Genomic DNA, 18,848 nt, shown 5'->3' on the forward strand with positions numbered 1-18,848 from the left:
TTAAATTGTTTTGGGAGGGGTGCCTGGGTGGCTCAGTTGTTAAGCGTCCCAGGGTCCTGGGATGGAGCCCCGCATCGGGCTCCCTGCTCAGCGGGAAGCCTGCTTCTCCCTCTCCCACTCCCCCTGCTTGTGTTCCCTCTCTCGCTGTGTCTCTGTCAAATAAATAAATAAAATCTTTAAAAAATAGTTTTGGGAGCTTTTTAAAACAATACTAATGAGTGGGCCCCACTCCAGTCAGATTAACTCAGAATATCTAGGGATGGGACCCAGACTTTTTTTCCACTCCACAAGTGAAAGCAATGTGTGGCCAAGATTTCAAACCACTGAGTTAGGGGTAACTAGGTTCCAGCCCAGACTCTGCAAGTAACAATTTCCCCTTAGGTATTTCACTTAAACTCACTCAGTCTGTGTTTCTATATCTGTAAAAATGAGGCCAAACACCCGCCTCCATTTACACAGCTAAGGTCAAAACACATGTTCAGGGAGTGCTCTGAAAAAGCTAAAACTGCTAAACAACTGTTAGGATTTCCTTATTTTAGACCAGATCACCACCAAGAAAGGAAATTTTTTCATATAACCCTGAAAGAAGGAAGTCCTGACTAGATAAAAACTGGGAGTGTTGGGGATGGGGGAAAGGAGGCATGGAATTAAACACATGCTTTGTCTGAGCCAACACTGTTTTAAAAAATGCTAATGCAATCTTAAAACGCATTAGAAGAATTCCAGTGTCAGGAGCAAGGGAGGTAATAATCCCATTTATATTCTGCAATGGTCAAACTATAACCGGAATATCCTGTTCAATTCACAGTACCTCATTTTAAGAAGTCATTAGCAGACTAGTAGGAGTCCAAAAGAGGGTGATTTGACTAATCTGGCAATCATGTCACATGAGAAACGGTTAAGGAACTAGGGATGCGTGGTCTGCAAGGGAGGAGTTGGAAGGGGGAGCAAGCTTCATAAAATTAAAGGGCTGTCATGTGGAAGAGGAAGACTTTACCGCTCTAGAAGCCGCAAAAATAGGAAATTACTGGGATGCACAGCATAACAAAGAACTTTGATAATTCAAAACAGTGTGAATCACAAGTCCCGGATGTATTTAAAAAAAAAAAAAAAGATTCTTGGGATCCACTTACAAAGACTGTTTCGAAAAGTCTAAGATGTGCCCTGGAATCTACATCTGACGCAGGCTCTCTGGGAAATTATGGGCAGTCTTCAAAAATAATTTTTATAAAAGGTTTATTATAATTTAATTCACACACCATAAAATTCACTTAAAGTGCAAAATTCAATGGCTTTTGGTATATTTGGAGTTGTGCAGTCATTACCACAATTTTACAATACTTCCATCACCTTCAAAAGAAACTCTGTACCCATTAGTAATCTCTCATTTTCCCCCAAATCTCTTAGCCCTACGCAATCACTAATCTACTTTATAAAGTTACCTATTCTTCACATTAAATATAAGTGGAATCCTGCTATGTGTGGTATTTTGTGAATACCCTCTTTCACGTAGCATTGTTTAAGATTTGTCCATGTTATAGCATGCATCAGCACTTCATTCCTGTTCATTGCTGAATGATTCCATTTTATGGATACCACATCTGATTTATCCATTCACTGGTTGATGGGACACTGGAGTTTCCACTTTTTGGCTGTTATGAATAATGCTATGAACATTTAAGTTTTTGTGTGGACATAAGTATATAAGCACGAGGGATAAAAACCTAACAGTGAAACTGCTGTCATATGGTAACTCTGCTCACCCTAGGGAGGAACTGTTAAACTGTTCTCCAAAGTGGCTGCACCATTTTACATTCCCAGCAGCACTGTATGAAGATTTCAGTTTTCCACATCATTGCTAACACTTGTTATTATCTGTCTTTTGATTAGAGCCATCCAAGTGGGAGTGAAATGGTAACTCATGTGGTTTTGATTTGCATTTCCCTACTGGCTAATGGTGTTAAGCATCTTTCATGGGCTTATTGGTCATTCACCTATCTTTGGAAAAACTGTACTTTGAGAAACAATGACTTTGCCTTATCAATAAGAACAAGAACTTCAATGGGCAGAAACACAACAAAAAAACGAAAAGAATACATTTAAACCCACAAGCTTATAATAAGAGAAAAAAAAAATCACCATTCGATGATGTCGGCAAACCAACTCATTTTGAAAAGTGGTTAATACAGGTAAAGAGTCAAAACATTTATCCTGCCTTTCTCATATGAACTGTACACCTAGATAAGCAAACAGTTGAGGAAAGAAAAGTTCCCTTTACAGAAGCATTCCAGCTAATGAAGGTATGACAGAATAGATCTAGGCATTTGAGCTTTAGTAGCTGCAAACATCATAAGCAGCAGTTATTACATGCCTACTGATGAAAACATACACCACCCCCCGTGAAGCAGTCTTACCAAAAAAAAAAAAAGTCAACCAATCTCAGTGTGTATATCTTATTTAGATCCTGATTCAAACAACCTTTAAAAAATATTAGCACAACTATAAGACAATTGGAAATTTGAAAACTACCTGTATAATTTAAAGGAATTAATATTTAAAGATATGAAATATTTTTGTGGTTATGATTTTTAAAGAAGTCCTTATCTTTTCGATACATGTTGAAATATTTATGAATAAAGAGATCGGTCATGGAAAGACATCCCAATATTTGTTAGAACAAATATTGTTAAAATGCCTATCCTACCAAAGCAAGCTACACATTTAATGCAAGCCCTATCAAAATACCAACAGCATTTTTCACAGAACTAGAACAATTCTAAAATTTGTATGGAACCACAAAAGACCTCAAATAGCCGAAGCAATCTTGAAGAAAAGCAAAGCTGGAGGATCACAATTCCCCACTTCGAATTATACTACAAAGCTCTAGTAATCAAAACAGTATGGTACTAGCACAAAAATAGACATAAAGACCAATGGAACAGAATAGAAAACCCAGAAATAAACCCACAACTATATGGTCAATTAATCTTTGACAAAGCAGGAAAGAATATCCAAAGGGAAAAAGATGGTCTCCTCAACAAATGATATTAGGAAAACTGGACAGCAACATGCAAAAGAAGGAAACTGGACCACTTTCTTACACCATACACAAAAATAAATTCAAAATGGATTAAAGACCTAAATGTGAGACCTGAAACCATAAAAATCCCAGAAGAGTGCATAGTCATTACCTTCTTTGCCACTGGCCACAGCAACTTCTTTCTAGCAATAATCAACTATTGGGATATTGGGACTTAAGGGATACACCAAAATAAAAAGCTGTTGCACAATGAAGGAAACAAAACTAAAAGGCAACCTATGGAATGTGAGAAGGTATTTGCAAAGGACGTATCCAATAAAGGATTAGTACCCAAAATATATAAACATATGAAGAATTTAACAAATACCCCAAAAAATAAATTAAAAAATGGACAGTAGATATGAACAGACATTTCTCCAAAGACAGCCTGCAGATGGCCAACAGACACATGAAAAGATGTTCCTTAGGGAAATGTTAATCAAAACTACAAGGAGTTATCACCTCACACCTGTCAGAATGGCTAAAATCAACAAGCCAAGGTGGCGCAGTCGTTAAGCGTCTGCCTTCAGCTCAGGTCATGATCCCAGGGTCCTGGGATCGAGCCCCGCATCGGGCTCCCTGCTCAGCGGGAGGCCTGCTTCTCCCTCTGCTGCTCCCCTTGCTTGTGTTCCCTCTCTCCCTGCTTCTCAAATAAATAAATAAAATCTTTGAAAAAAAAAAAATAAAACCAACAAGCCAAGAAAACAACAGGTATTGGCAGATGTGGAGAAAAAGGAACCCTCTTGCACTGTTGGTGGGAAGGCAAACTGGTGCAGCCACTGTGGAAAACAGTATGGAGGTTCTTGAAAAAAAGTTTAAAAAAAAAAAAAACTATCCTATAATCCAGGAATCACACTACTGGGTACTTACCAAAGAATACAAAAATACTAATTCAAGGCGCTACATGCACTCCTGTGTTTACAGCAGCATTATTTACAATAGCCAAATTATGGAAGCAGCCCAACTGTCCATTGATTGATGAATGGAGAAAGAAAAGGTGGTGTATATATACAATGGAATATTATTCAGCCATAAAAAAGAACGAAATCTTGCCAACAACATGGATGGAGCTAGAGAGTATAAGTGAAGTAAGTCAGAGAAAGACAAATACCACACGATTTCACTCATGTGGAACTGAAAAAACAAACTAGCAAAGGGGAAAAAATAAGACAAATCAAGAAACAGACTCTTAATTATAAAGAACTGATGGTTACCAGGGGGGGGGGGGGGGGGGGGGGGGGGTAGGTTAAGTAGGTGATGGGGATTGTGATGAGCACCAGGTGATGTATGGAATTTGTTGAATCACTCACTATATTGTACACCTGAAACTAATATAATGTTAAAAAGTGATGGGTCATGGATTTACTTAAAAATAATATGGGAGAGAAGTAGCAGTTATAGCTGAAACGAGATTGGCCATGAGCTGAAAACTGAAGTTGGTGATGGATACATAGGGATCCATTATGCAATTTTGTTTTGTTTTTGCAATTTCCCAGATGTTTCATAAGAAAAAGTTTTTGGAGGGTATCTGGGTGGCTCAGTAAGTTGAGCATCTGCCTTCAGCTCCAGTCATAATCCCAGGGTCCTGGGATCAAGCCAGCATCAGGCTCCTTGCTCAGCAGGGAGCCAGCTTCTCTCCCCCACCCCACCCCCCCCCGTTGGTGTTCCCTCTTGCTATCATGCACGCTCTCTCTCTCAGATAAATAAGTAAAATCTTAAAAAAAAAAAAAATTTTTTTTTAAGGCTGTCAAAACCAAAACAGGGTATACAGAGGTTGTAAGAAGCCTGTTGCTAGTCATATCAAAAAGAAACAAGATGGCTCTTTATCACAGTTCTTATAAATGACAAAGATTTCTTCTTCCAATGCTAGGACTCTATTCAAACAAGCAGTCTTTTAAAACAGATCTAGCTAAATCACCTTAATTTTCCACTTCATTTTGCTAATAGAAACTTTTCAGACCCTTCAAACTGTTTACATACAACTATTAATCGACTTTCCTAATATATTTGCTTAAATGCTTATCCTTAAGGAACACAACAGAAAAAAAAAATGAGAAAATACATTTTAAAATTATAAAGTGCAATTCACATGCAATTCACCTCTAAAGTAAAATTATTGTTTCTGTGAGCAATAGATTTATCACCAAAAAATATGCTTCATGAATCAAGGTTGTAATACGTATTCTGGGATTGATGACTAACATCTGCTCCTCCAAAATATATGCATGAATATACTCTTATTGAGCAAATAGTTTATAGTTAGTGCCCCTCCCCCAATACTATTTTACCAATCTAGATTTATAATTTTTTTTAAGATTTATTTGAGAGAGCGAGAAAGTGCATACACGTGAGTTCAAGTCGGGGGGAAGGGACAGAGGAAGAGGAAAGCATCTCAAGCAGACTCCCCACTGAGCCCAGAGCCGGATGTGGGGCTCAGCCCCATGGCCTGGTAAAGGGGTGCCTGGGTGGCTCAATCTATGTTTAGCCAAAAAGATTTTGTAAAATGGGATGGAATAAAAATAGAAATAAACCAAAAAACTAAGGAAAATGTCAATTCATGTAATGAGTACCTAAGAATCACTGGATTACTTTCTAGAGAAGGAAGAGTGTGCACAGAAAGTACTTACTGGCTGGGAGATGAGGCAAGAGAAATAATAGGTATAATACATTATCTACAGCATATTATAAATTTAACCAAACCCCTCAACTTCATTATCATTTAATAGCAACACTTTTACCTTATATACTCTTTTTGTTTTTGAATTCTGAACTAAATATTTCAAAATTTGTACTAGGTTTGGGGAGGCAGGGGAGAAAAAAAATCCTACTAGGTTTTACAGAATTGCTCAGTAAAATCTATTAGTAAAATGCAACAGTACTAAATACTGACAAGAATGTGAAACAACAGGAATTCTTAGACATTTCTGGTAGGAATATAAATGAGCACAAACACCTTAGAAAACAATTGGCATTGTCCAGTTAAATTGAAAACGCATTGTCTTAGTTTCCCATGGCTGTTCTAACAAATCCCTACAAACTTAGAAGCTTAAAACAACAGATATTTATCCGCTCACAGTTCTGGAGACTGGAAGTCAAAAATCAGTATCCCTGGGCCAAATTCAAGGTGTTGGCAGGACTGCACTCCCTCAAGGGGCTCTAGGAGAGCATGTTTCTCGGCTCTTCCACCTTTGGACGGCTGCTGACATTCCTCAGCTATGGCCACATCGCTCCCTCTGTGAGCACATGGCCTTCTCCTTTTATACTGTGTGCAGTGTCTCCGCCTCTCCTCTATTAAGGACACTTGTGATTGCACGTAGAGCCCACCTGAAAATCTAAGATAATCTACCCAACTCAAAATCCTTAACTTAACGACATCTGCGAAGAGCCTCTTTCCATATAAGGTAACATTTACAGGTTCCAGGAATTAGGACCTGCTATCTTTGGGGGCTATCGTCCAGCCTACTATACGCATATAGCCTACAATCCAGCAATCCACTCCAGGGTAATTCCCCTCTGAAACTCTTGCACATGAACACCAGAGGACAAGTACAAGAATATTCACAGCAACACAGTAACAACAACAAAAACCCTCAAATATCTATCAGTAAGAGAACAGATACACAATGATGTAGTCATATAATCAGGAAGCAGTGAAAATTAAAAGTAGAGCTACACACATCAACATACAAGAATCATATAATACATGTGGAGCCAAGAAAAAAGCCACCAAAAAATACACATGGCAACTACATTTATATAATAAGTTCTTAAAACAAAAAACTAAGCTCTATAATGTTTAGGACTGCCTACATATGATAAAACAATAAAGAAAAGCAAAAGACCATGCCGACCCCGCTCTTGAAACCAACCGCACAAAGTGACACAGTAGAAGAAAGGCAAAGATGCTTTTATGCCCATGGACAGTGGCGTTATGACAGGAAGCAGAGTGGCTATGGTGGGCAGACTAAGCCGATTTTCCACGAAAAGCCTAAAACTACAAAGAGGATTGTGCTGAAGCTTGAATGTGTTGAGCCCAACTGCAGATCTAAGGGAATGCTGGCTGTTAAAAAATGCACGCAGTCTGAACTGGGAGGAGATAAGAGAAAGGGCCAAGTGATCCAGTTCTAAGCTTCATATTTTGTTATATTATAAAGACAATAAAATCTTGACGCTATGTTCATTTCAAAAAAAAAACCGAAAAGAAAAGAAAAGCAAAAGATAAATAAACACAGAATTCAGGATACTGGTTTCCTATGTGGGAGAGAGGAAGGGTTGTAGAGCATGCAGGGGGTTTTAGAGGTATTGGTACCTTTAAAGGTGTATTTCTTAAGTGGGGGGGTAAGATCACTAAATTTATTTTAAATAACAGATATATATAGATTTTTTAATTTTATTTATATATTCAAAATTTCTACCCAAAATATCTATACCTTTTGAATATATATTTAATAAAAAATGTTGTAATTCCTTATTATTCCAGTCCTGAAAAGCAGACCAAGATCATTATCCCTACTGCTGATAAACACTTAGTGGTTTCTTTAGGGATGGCATCATTGCATAACTAAAGTATTCCCAGTATGCGGTGTGAATAGCCCAAGTGCTTCACATTTTTAGGAACACTGTAAGCCGATACACAAACTAGGCTCTGGGTGATGCTGTAGTTATCTCTGCCTCCAGGAGCTGCTGATTAATGTTTAGGGAGACTAACGCCTAGAGCAGGGGCTCTTAATGGAGGCGAGGGAGGTGGGGGTGGGTAGAGATTGCCTCCCAGGGGACATTTGGCAATGCCTACACACAGTTTTGGCAGCTAGAAGTATAGAGGTACTACCGAGGTATACCGGCATCTGGTGGGTGGAGGCCAGGAACGCTGCTAAATAGCCTACAATGCCTCACAGCTGAGACGCACCTGGCCAAGATGGAGAAACCCTGCTCTACAGTAACCATTAGATTCAAGTGCATGCAATAAGCCTAACTCCTGCCACCTGACACTGTGTGTGTGACAATGAACCCTCTCCCATAAGGGATATAGAAAGTCCCAGCTGGCAAAATCTGTCAATCCTCAGAACTGTGCACAGGCGGGATTCTAATCATATGCTCAGTTAAAATACCAGTTTTACAGATGATTATTATGTACCAGAATTCTGATAGACTGTAAACTCAAGGGTGCAGACTTACACTCATTCATCTTTATATCTTCTACTCTAAAATCTCAGTATAATTTGAATTGTTTCTCCTGAAATAAGGCACAGAGTACAGCACCTAGCATGTTGTAAGCACTCAATAACATTAGTTAATATTATTTGAAATAAAAATTTTTTTTTCATATTTATTGTAAACTCTGCCAATATAGTTGACAACTATTTTATTCCCTTAATATGTATCCCATGCACATAACCTGGCACATAATAGCTGCTCAATAAATATTTATTGAATGAGCAAATGACTAAAATGCTACCTGATAGTACACATACAGCCCTCCCCCCCAACAAAACAAAACAAAACCAACAACAGAAAGCAACAGATATAATGAGGAACCACTTCCAAACACATTCCCAGGTCAGCACTTCTATCTGAGGCTCCAGACCTCCTCTTCCTTTGGTCAACATCAACAAGATAGCTGAAATCAGTGGTATTCAAACTTTGAGTACAAAATCAGAGATTAATTCTAAACCCATGGCCTATAACTGTCAGCTATGTTGGGCAAGAACATGAATATGCACCCAGTGACTACTCAACAGAAAGTACCAATGACCATGGCTGACATTAAGTATTTCTAAGAAAGATGAGAAATGCTGCATCTTTTGTGCCACTGAATCTTGCCCTTCCCGTCAATTCCTACTCACAGCTGTGCCTGACTAATTAAAACTGCCTGGAAACCTCGTCTATCACTTTGCTGGTTATTTCTTTTACTAAATCAAAAGACTCCACTTTAGGATTCAAATCCATCTGTCTCTCTCAGTCTGCAAAGAACAAATGTTCAGAAAAACTAACCAAATAGCTAAAATTAAATGTACCTTTCCTAGCTAAGACTTAATATATTGTTGGAGGCAGGGAATAAGGAATATAAGGATATACTACTAAAAAGAGGGTAATACAAAACTTACCCACATAGATACTTACATATTCATCTCCTATCTTAGCAAATCAGGGACAAATACAGAAACTACTGGCTAAAATGGATTTACATCTAAAAACAAAACTTTCTGGTGAAATTAACACCTATCAAACATTGCTCAAAATAATTAATATGACTATCAACCCCAAAGGTTTGCTCATACATTTTTCCTTTCATTTGGACTTTAGAAAGCCTAAATTGATTCATAACCTATAGTTTCACTTTAGATATCTGAAATATACAGGTTTCATTGCTGAGCTACTGGTCCTGTCCCATGTTCAGAAAAACATAAGAAAAAAAAATCTAGGGCGCCTAGGTGGCTCATTCGGTTAAGCGACTGCCTTTGGCTCAGGTCATGATCCCAATTATTAAAGCAAAATACATAAAATCCCCCTCTGCTTTTACTATCACTTCTGAGTTATAAAGTCCCTGCCTAGAAATGATACAGGATGAACACATGGAAATATTCTACAACAATGAAAAAGAGTGCACTATGGATTTCAACAGCTACAAGTTGCTCCTTTTTTAATTTTTGCTGCCAACACCACATATACCAAATTATACCATGTTATTATACCTATGCTCTGAAATGTCACAAAATATCTAAAGTTCAATTTCTCTTTCCAATATGATTTTTTACCAAAAGAATTGATTTTTGGGGTGCCTGGATGGCTCAGCCAGTTAAGCATCTGCCTTCTGCTCAGGTCATGATCCCAGGGTCCTGGGATGAAACCCAGCATCGGCATTGCATCAGCCTCTGTTCAGCAGGGAGTCTGCTTCTCCCTCTGCGCTCCCCCCAACCCCCGCTCATGCTTGTACCCTCTCTCTCTCTGAAACAAATAAAATCTTAAAAAAACACACACAAAGGAATTAATTTTTTTTTTAAGATTTTATTTATTTATTTGACAGAGAGAGACACAGCGAGAGACGGAACACGAGCAGGGGGAGTGGGAGAGGGAGAAGCAGGCTTCCCGCTGAGCAGGGAGCCCAATTCAGGGCTCAATCCCAGGACCCTGGGATCATGTCCTGAGCCAAGGCAGACGCTTAACAACTGAGCCACCCAGGCGCCCCAAGGAATTCATTCTTTAGTAAGCAATGTAACAGACAACAAAATGAAGCATAAAGCATAATCAAAACATTTTACATCTTGGAAAGTTATTTCAAAAACACTAATTTACCACATTGATGCACATTTAACTTACAATACTGTATATTACTGGGAGGTTACTGAATAAATGAAAAATGAGGTTCCTTCTTTTTTTTTCAAAATCTGTAACTGCAATTTTATAATTGCATTAAAACTCTTCAAACTAGGGCGGCTGGGTGGCTCAGTTGGTTAAGCGACTGCCTTCGGCTCAGGTCATGATCCTGGAGTCCCGGGATCGAGTCCCGCATCGGGCTCCCTGCTCGGCAGGGAGTCTGCTTCTCCCTCTGACCCTCCTCCCTCTCATGCTCTCTGTCTCTCATTCTCTCTGTCTCAAATAAATAAATAAAATCTTTAAAAAAAAAAAAAAAAAACTCTTCAAACTACGGTAAAATCACCTCCTAAGACATATATCAATTGGTTTTTTTTTAATTGCACTAGAAACGTGTTCTTTCAAACATAAAAGAAAATAAATTCCACCAACTAAGGCTTAAAAATATTTTTGTTACATGGATTTATTGTAAAGGGTTCAACTCATATCCCCGATGTCCCAGAGCACGTAGGTAGCTGGTGATATTGACATTCTCCCAAATTTTTTGACAATACTAATATTTTGACAAATACTACTGAATTCTATTTATAAATAAATAAAATAAAACAGTATTCTTCAAATTCAATTTGACAAGCTTCATTTATGATGTGGATTCTGATGTACAAAGTATTAATAAGCACTGTGAGGATTTAGAAACATTTGATATACCAAGATACTGAACATTGTTTTATTAGAGAAAAATTGGAATCAACCTAAAATGTCTATCTATAGGAGAAAGGCTAAATAATCTCTGAGGAAGTTTCAAAGAATGAGACTAAACAATTCATATATATATAATATAGTTACACATAATTCATATTCATCTACATATAATTCATATACATACACACATGAATCAAGGTCTAAGATATACTGAGTAGGAAAAAACAAGTTGCAGAAACATGCATATAACAACATTGATGTTTAAAAAGACAATACTAGGGATACCTGGATGGCTGTCAGATAAGCTTCCTACTCTTTGATTTCAGCAGGGGTCATGATCTCAGGGGTGTGAGATGGAGCCTGGCATCAGCCTCTGTACTCAGCGGGGAGTCTGCTTCTCTCCCTCTCTCTCTTCGTCTCCCTCTCCCTCTCCCCCTGCTCATGCATGCTCTCTCTCTCTAAAATAAATAAATAAATTGTAAAAATAAATAAATAAAATCAAAAGACAATACTATATATATTCTATGGTGACATCTTCAGGCTTTGTGACTAAACAAGCTAAGGATTGAAATGAACATGCCTATAGGAGGCCAACTGCCACGGGGGGGGGGGAGGGACAATGGAATGGGATTTGAACAGGCCTGAATATGAATTCTAAATCTCTCTCCATAAGGACTCCTGAGGCAAGTCTGTAGAATCACTTAACAAATTTTTGTAATAAATTTTGATTTCCATTTACTTAGAGTTGTCACTCTGGGGAAAACATAAATTTTTTAAAAGCATTTCCAACTATTAAAAGTTTTCAATCTATTAAGAGATTTAAGGAGAAAAATCAACAACAACCATTGAAATATCCTACAATGTCCTATTTCTTTTTAAAGATTTTATTTATTTATTTGATAGAGCACAAGTCGGGGGAGTGGCAGAGGGAGAGGGAGAAGCAGGCTCCCCACTGAGCAGGGAGCCATATGCGGGGCTCAGTCCCAGGACCCTGGGATCATGACCTAAGCCAAAGGCAGACGCTTAACCAACTGAGCCACCCAGGCGCCCCTGCAATGTCCTATTTTAGTGAAACAAAGCTGTACACCAAAAACTGCAGGGATATTATAACTGGTCCTGTGATTTCTGAAACAACTTGGATAATGTTAAGCACAAAGAATATGGCCTAGTAAACAGCCTCACTGTAAGAAACCTAAATAAGACAAGGTGCCTTAAAAAATGGAACTCTAGGATTGGAAATAACCTAATAACAAAGCCAGGTAATTTAAATAAACACTACACCGAACATGGGGCTCGAGCTCATGACCTGGAGATCAAGAGTCCCATCCTCTACCAACTGAGCAGGAAAGGTGCCCCCTCATTTTTGAAAATAGGAGATAAGGAGATAGGGAATACATATTCCTAAATAAAAGCTTTCCTACTAGAAACAGGTTATCAATTATTCGGATTAGTATTTCACACATGGGCAATGGTAAGGTCCATGGCAAAATGGAGAATGCAGGTCCCTCCTAGACACGTTCAAATTCAAGTATTTTTTAAAACTCTGCATGCCAAACAAAAACTATCTGTGGGTTGAACTCTGCCTCCTGACTATAGTTTATAATCCTTGTGGGCTCAAATTCTTCATACCTCAGTTTCTTTTTCCATAAATATATACATTATATAAAACATATATTTATATTTTCATGGGGGGGACAAGTACTACATTTTTAACTCTCTTGTCAATTAAACTGCAATAAAGCTGAAAAAAAATCTGATGATAAATCAGCTGGCATCTGTCAAGAAGGTGCCTTGAAAAATGAAACTCTAGGATTGGGATAACCTAGTGACTGAAATACAAAGCCAGGTAAATTTGAGGAATTTACTTATACTTCAGTTACCCACCACTAACCATCAATAATGCAGACTGATATTAGGAATAATATCAGACCCCTAGTGGATAGAACTTGGGCTATGATCCACAACCTTCCTTCTATTCCAACATAGCTGAGAGATAAATCACACTCTCCAGTCACGGTGGTTCCCTAAGGCAGTGATACTCAGGGCAGAAGGAGAGGGGGCCCCATGGCAGGTGTTAAGAATTGCTGATTTCAAACATAAGGACAGTATGCTGGCCCAAGACTTATTTGCTCACATGCCAACTGCTTGCCATATGAACTATAAACACATTCCATTTATATGGATGACGTATAATAGGACAATACACAGAATTCCCTGTTTGAGCTGTTACAGGCTGTCACCTTATTGGCTCTGCCAAGTTCTTGTCCAGGCTTGAGCAGAAACAGTTCCTTCTTAGTTTCGACAGAGATTAAATGGTGGGGCACAGTCACATGAAGGTTGAAAGTTTTAAAGACCAAGCATTCTAACTGCAGGGAAAAACTTTTTTTTTTTTTTATTCACTCAAAGCACTGCAGCACAAAGAAAAGTTATGATTGCTTTGACATTAAGAAATAAACAGGATTGGGATGCCTGGGTGGCTCAGTCGGTTGAGCGTCTGCCTTCGGCTCGGGTCATGATCCCAGGGTCCTGGGATCGAGTCCCGCATCGGGCTCCCTGCTCCGCGGGGAGCCTGTTTCTCCCTCTGCCTCTGCCTCTCTCTCTATCTCTCATGAATAAATAAATAAAATCTTAAAAAAAAAAAAAAAGAAATAAACAGGATTAACACAAGTGTTCTACAAGGAGATGCATTAGGAGGGCTATATATTTTATCTCAGTGACCCTGGCATCTTTCTATTTTTGTAAGCAATCTCTAAAACAATAGTTAAGGAACTCATCAATTTTATGGTTGAGAAAAATAAGCTACCAAGCAATTCCAGTACGTCCTTGAAATAGGTTTTGTGACGCTACTTGAATGTTGTATCAAACAGAACTATGGATCAAAAACTTAAAACTTGGGGGGTGCCTAGGTGGCTCAGTCGGTTAAGTGTCTGCCTTCGGCTCAGGTCATGATCCCAGGGTCCTGGGATTGAGCCTGTGCTTGGGCTCCACGCTCAGCAGGGAATCTGCTTGAGGATTCTCTCTCTCCCTCTACCTCTGTCCCTCCCCCCACTCGTGTACACATATGCACATGTACTCTCTCTGGAACAAATAAATAAATCTTTAAAAATAAATTAAAATAAAATCTTAAAAAAAACTTAAAATTTATATGCACTAAAACGTTAGGAAGAACATAATCCTGGTGCGCACATATATGTTTTATATATAAATACATGGCTGTATACATACCGTGTATTTATAGAAGGGGGAGAGAAGTGGAGAGAAGTGGAACCGATTTAAAATCTTTACAATGGAAGATTATGATTTTTAATCTTCTTCTTTTTTTTTGTCTTTATTTTCCAGGCTGAGTATAATAAATATAAATTGCCTTTGAATGGGATGGGGGTAAAATATCATGGGGAAAAATACTTAAAATATAACAGTAGGTGAATAAAAGAGGCTACAAAACAAAAAACATTTTTACTACTTTTTAAAAAACTACACAGAGAGAGACCTAGCATGAAATACTCTAAGATCAACATTTTAAAAATTTGCCACATGATATTTCCATGTCAAGTTATTCACCAGTGAAGAGTCTAATTGGCAAAGATAAGCCATGCTTCTGGGGGTAGAAGTCAGATGAAACATCTAGCTTCGCTTCTCTCCCGTTGTTATATGAATCTCAACTTATCCATGCTGGGAACAGATGGCAAAAGAAATTGGCCCAGAATTCAGCTGTGGCAGTACAAACATGGTGGTCAGCAGGAAATACATTATTCTTAATTTTAACCTTTTCCTGGAAACAGCGCCTGGAGCGTTACGAGTAAAAAAATGGGGAGCAAGTGTAGGAGGATTTTATTTTCGGTAAGGGCTGAGAGCAAAGGAGAAAAACCAATTTGATTAAAGGAGACTACCTAATTCTAGAAAAGCAATAGATTATGCTGGTAATACCTCAAATAATTTTATGTTTCTGAAAATTTTTGTTTTTTGGAAAGGCAACTGGAAACAAAAATAGCACTTTTTCTTTTGGTATCAAATGTCTTATTAGACTTAAACCCCAAAATAAACACACCATTCTAACAACATACTAAAAGGAGGAAAGTCAGAATCATTTCTGAGGAAATAGCATATGTTATTAGAAAAAATGTCATTTTGTGTAACATTCCTTGTTTGGGTTTTACTGATTTGGGGAGCAGCACTGTCATATTCCCATAAGCTTCTAAGCAGTCTAATGCAAATTCCAGAGTTTGCTTCTTGGAGGTTTAATTTTGTTTTTCTTTATTAAGGATATGAAGCCAATGAAGTAAAAGAGGAACCCCCCAATCTCTCAGTATATTTTTATCTAATCAACTTTATGCTTTAGTCTTCTTGGATGAATTCGTTTTTCTAGGCTTCAAAGGAATCAAACTTCTTTACTGTGTCCCTCAAGTGAATAAGACTTTATTTCATCATAATAAAAAACGATTCAATTTTAAAAGCTTAAAACTGCCAGCAAGACACACTCTAAATTTGTATTCTCCATATACGGTCTGCTCTGATTTCTGATACCAATACTTTTGGCCACACATTACACCACCCTTTGTTCTCCTGGTTATGAGACCTTTCAGACAGAGGGCTGGGTCAATTCTTTTCGGCTCATATAGCTAGCTCAGTCAATTAGAATCAAATACTATTAGAACCAAATACTAAGCTGTAGTTTGATCTACATTAAGAGCCTTTTAGTCTCTGTAAGAAGGAGCTCGACTCTGTGTCAGAAATCCAACTGAGTGTGAAAGGCAACATAAATCATCACCTTCATTAATCGACCACCTCATTTCATATTCCAGCCATCAGTCCAGCGTGGGTAAGGGTTTATTTTCTGTATCCTGCAGATCTAAAAGATCTGTACCTGGCTTTCTGTGCAGATGCATCAAGCAGGCAGCCATGCACACCCGCCCTGCCTTGCTTTATTAGTGTTTACAGAGAATTCAAATCTCTGGAGTCCAAAGTAATAACAAGTTTACTCTAAGAGGGGTCCTCAGTGCACGAAGGACAGCCCTCACCATCAGCTCTGACTCTATCGCTTCTTACCAAATATGCCAGGGTGGGGTTAGTTTTCATGTCTGCTGGGACACAGATAAGGGTGTACAGCTGGCCCTCCTTCTGCTATCTCAGTATACAGCTCACAACACCATGGAGATCTTCTCAAGGTAACCAATTTAAATAATCTTTTAATAGTAAAACAAACAAACAAACAAACAGGTAAGTAGTTTGGGAAAGAGGTGCATTTAAATAAATACCCCAACAAAGACAACTGTGGAGATTTCTAGCTCTATGAACTATTTGTAGTGGCTGGATAGATACAAACGAATCTCATTCTTTAATAAACAAATTTCTAGGCAAGAGGGTAGAAGTGAAAGGTTTTAATTTAGTGTGTTTAGTTGGTTTTCTCCCCCATTACAGCTACAGATAAATCATGAAAGCTCGTAACAGTATTTTTATAGTTTTTACACTACACTGCCTGACTTCAATTCTGCCAATGTGCGAGAAAGATAACCATTACTAAGGACATATGCACCTACTCAGTCATGTGTCTTAGCAGATAAAATACCACTCAAAGTGTTTAAGAGGCAGAAATTTTAATCCAAGGCATTTTGGCCACTAATCTTTCTGTTCCTCACCTTCCTAGTCTTGAAATCACAGAATGACCCATATGTAGTTACCTTGCAGAAATGTGAATAAAGTACATGCCTATCATGCCCATTCTCTCACGTATCAGCGCTTTAGTTCAATCTGACAAATATTAAGCACACATACCACACTGAGTAGTGACAAGACCGAGCAGCTCTCATTCACAAATGTACATGCAGTTATGAAGAAATTGAGAATGTTCTCCATTAAGAAACTTTGTTTTATTTTACAGAATGCCTAGCTCTTAAAATATATCAGGGTGTATGTCATAGTTTCAATATGACTTGGAGACAGGAAATAACATAAGACATAATATCAATAAACATAAGACATCTGTTTAGTTTGGGTCACATTAGGTCCCTTAAAAGTAAAATCACGGGGGCGCCTGGGTGGCTCAGTTGGTTAAGCGACTGCCTTCGGCTCAGGTCATGATCCTGGAGTCCCGGGATCGAGTCCCGCATCAGGCAACCTGCTCAGCAGGGAGTCTGCTTCTCCCTCTCCCCTCCCTCTTCTTGTGCACTCTCTCTCTCAAATAAATAAATAAAATCTTAAAAAAAAAAAAAGGTAAAAACACGGAAAAAGGAAAACAAATAATCCAAAATAAGATCATGAGGTATGTACAACCCTTGCTAACCGAGGGGCTGAAATCAACTATTTAAATATATTATTCATCATAGCCCTCCTAAGTAATGGAAAAGCTGAAAACAGGAGGCTTGGAACAGAAACATCCAAGAAAAAAAAAAAAGTTAGAAAAGTGAATTACTCTCACTGAATATTAGATTACACAGAAAAGAAAAAGCTTGAAAATATGTTTTGGGCAGATTTTACTTTGTGAAGTTGCTGAGGATGTTATTTTTGTTTGTAGATGGTATAGAGATATATAGTTTCTATTTGCACAGAAACTACACGTTATGGTAAGGCTGTGTTCAAGCTGGTCTTTTACTTCTTCATTTCTTTCTGCTATTTACTTGCATCCACTCAAATGTGTAAGATAGAATAACACTGAGAAACTCGGAGGAAAGGATGATAGGAAATGGGCATCAGAAATCTCTGGGCTGCCCAACTACAATTTGGGGCAAGAAACCTATCTCTTCCCCACTAGTCTGAGGTAGGTTTATAAAATTCCCCAATACAAAATTCATTTAGATTCACCTTAATCATAAGAAATACATTCAAAGTGCCACTTTTTGGACTGTGTTGTGAAATTTGAACAGGATGGGTAATAAGAGAAGAAAGGGGAGAAAAACACACACTTTGGGAACATTTAACATCTTGCAATCAAATACTAAGAACCAAAAATCTTTGATGGTTCCTTGCTACAGAAACTTAACCTACCTGCCAGTCTCTCTAATATCCAAGAGCACAGTTAAATAAATAAGAATCTAAACTAATCAACAGTAACGCGAAGCCAGGTAGCTGTACTGTCCCTTCTGCCCATGCTTTGCGGCCTCCTGTCTTCTTTTATTTAATCCAGATAATCTTTCTCTATCCTTTATTTCTTCATGAAATGAGGTATCTTTACATAAGAGCTCTGCTTTTCCTTATTGTGGTCTAAAAGCTTTGCTCAATTTATTTTTTTTACGATTATTTATTTATTTATTTGAGAGAGAGAGAGAGAGCGCGCGCGCGAGAGCATGCACAAGCAGGGGGAGGGGCAGAGGAAGAAGGAAAAGCATACTCCCCACTGAGCAGGGAAGCCTGACATGGGGCTCAATCCCAGGAACCCAAGATCATGACCTGAGCTGAATGCAAACGCCTAACCAAATGAGCCACCCCAGCTTTGCTCAATTTACTGATTTATTTCAGAGAGAGAGAGGAAGAAAACCTACAAGCAGGAGAGGGAGAGAGAGAATCTCAAGCTGACTCCCCGCTGAGTGTGCAGCCCGACACAGGGCTTGATCTCATGACCCTGAGATCACAACCTGAGCAGAAACCAAGAGTTGGACCCTTAACCAACTGTGCCACCCAGCTGCACCCTCAATTCATTTTTTTAAGTAAACTCTACACCCAATGTGGGGCTTGAACTCACAATTCTGAGATCAAGAATACTGTCCTCTACCGACTGAGCCAGCCAGGCACCCCAAGAGCTCTGCTCAATTTTTACAGCAAA

General features: G+C 38.4%; 1 protein-coding gene across 5 annotated transcripts in view; it reads right to left on the reverse strand.

Annotated features, from left to right (window-relative positions):
• Positions 1-18,848, reverse strand: part of HECTD4 (HECT domain E3 ubiquitin protein ligase 4) — a 180,547-nt gene that overhangs the window by 138,060 nt on the left and 23,639 nt on the right. Inside the window, exon 1 of one of the 5 annotated variants that reach the window (XM_035017037.1) lies at positions 11,378-11,472. The exons of the other annotated variants lie outside the window; for them this stretch is intronic. The gene's annotated coding sequence lies outside the window, so the exon portion shown is untranslated. Of the gene's footprint in view, positions 1-11,377; positions 11,473-18,848 lie in introns of those variants that run through there. 5 annotated transcript variants of the gene reach the window in all.

Source organism: Mirounga leonina, unplaced genomic scaffold, assembly GCF_011800145.1.
Source record: "Mirounga leonina isolate KUSES-001 unplaced genomic scaffold, KU_Mleo_1.0 Mir_171, whole genome shotgun sequence".
NCBI classification, from domain to species: domain Eukaryota; kingdom Metazoa; phylum Chordata; class Mammalia; order Carnivora; family Phocidae; genus Mirounga; species Mirounga leonina.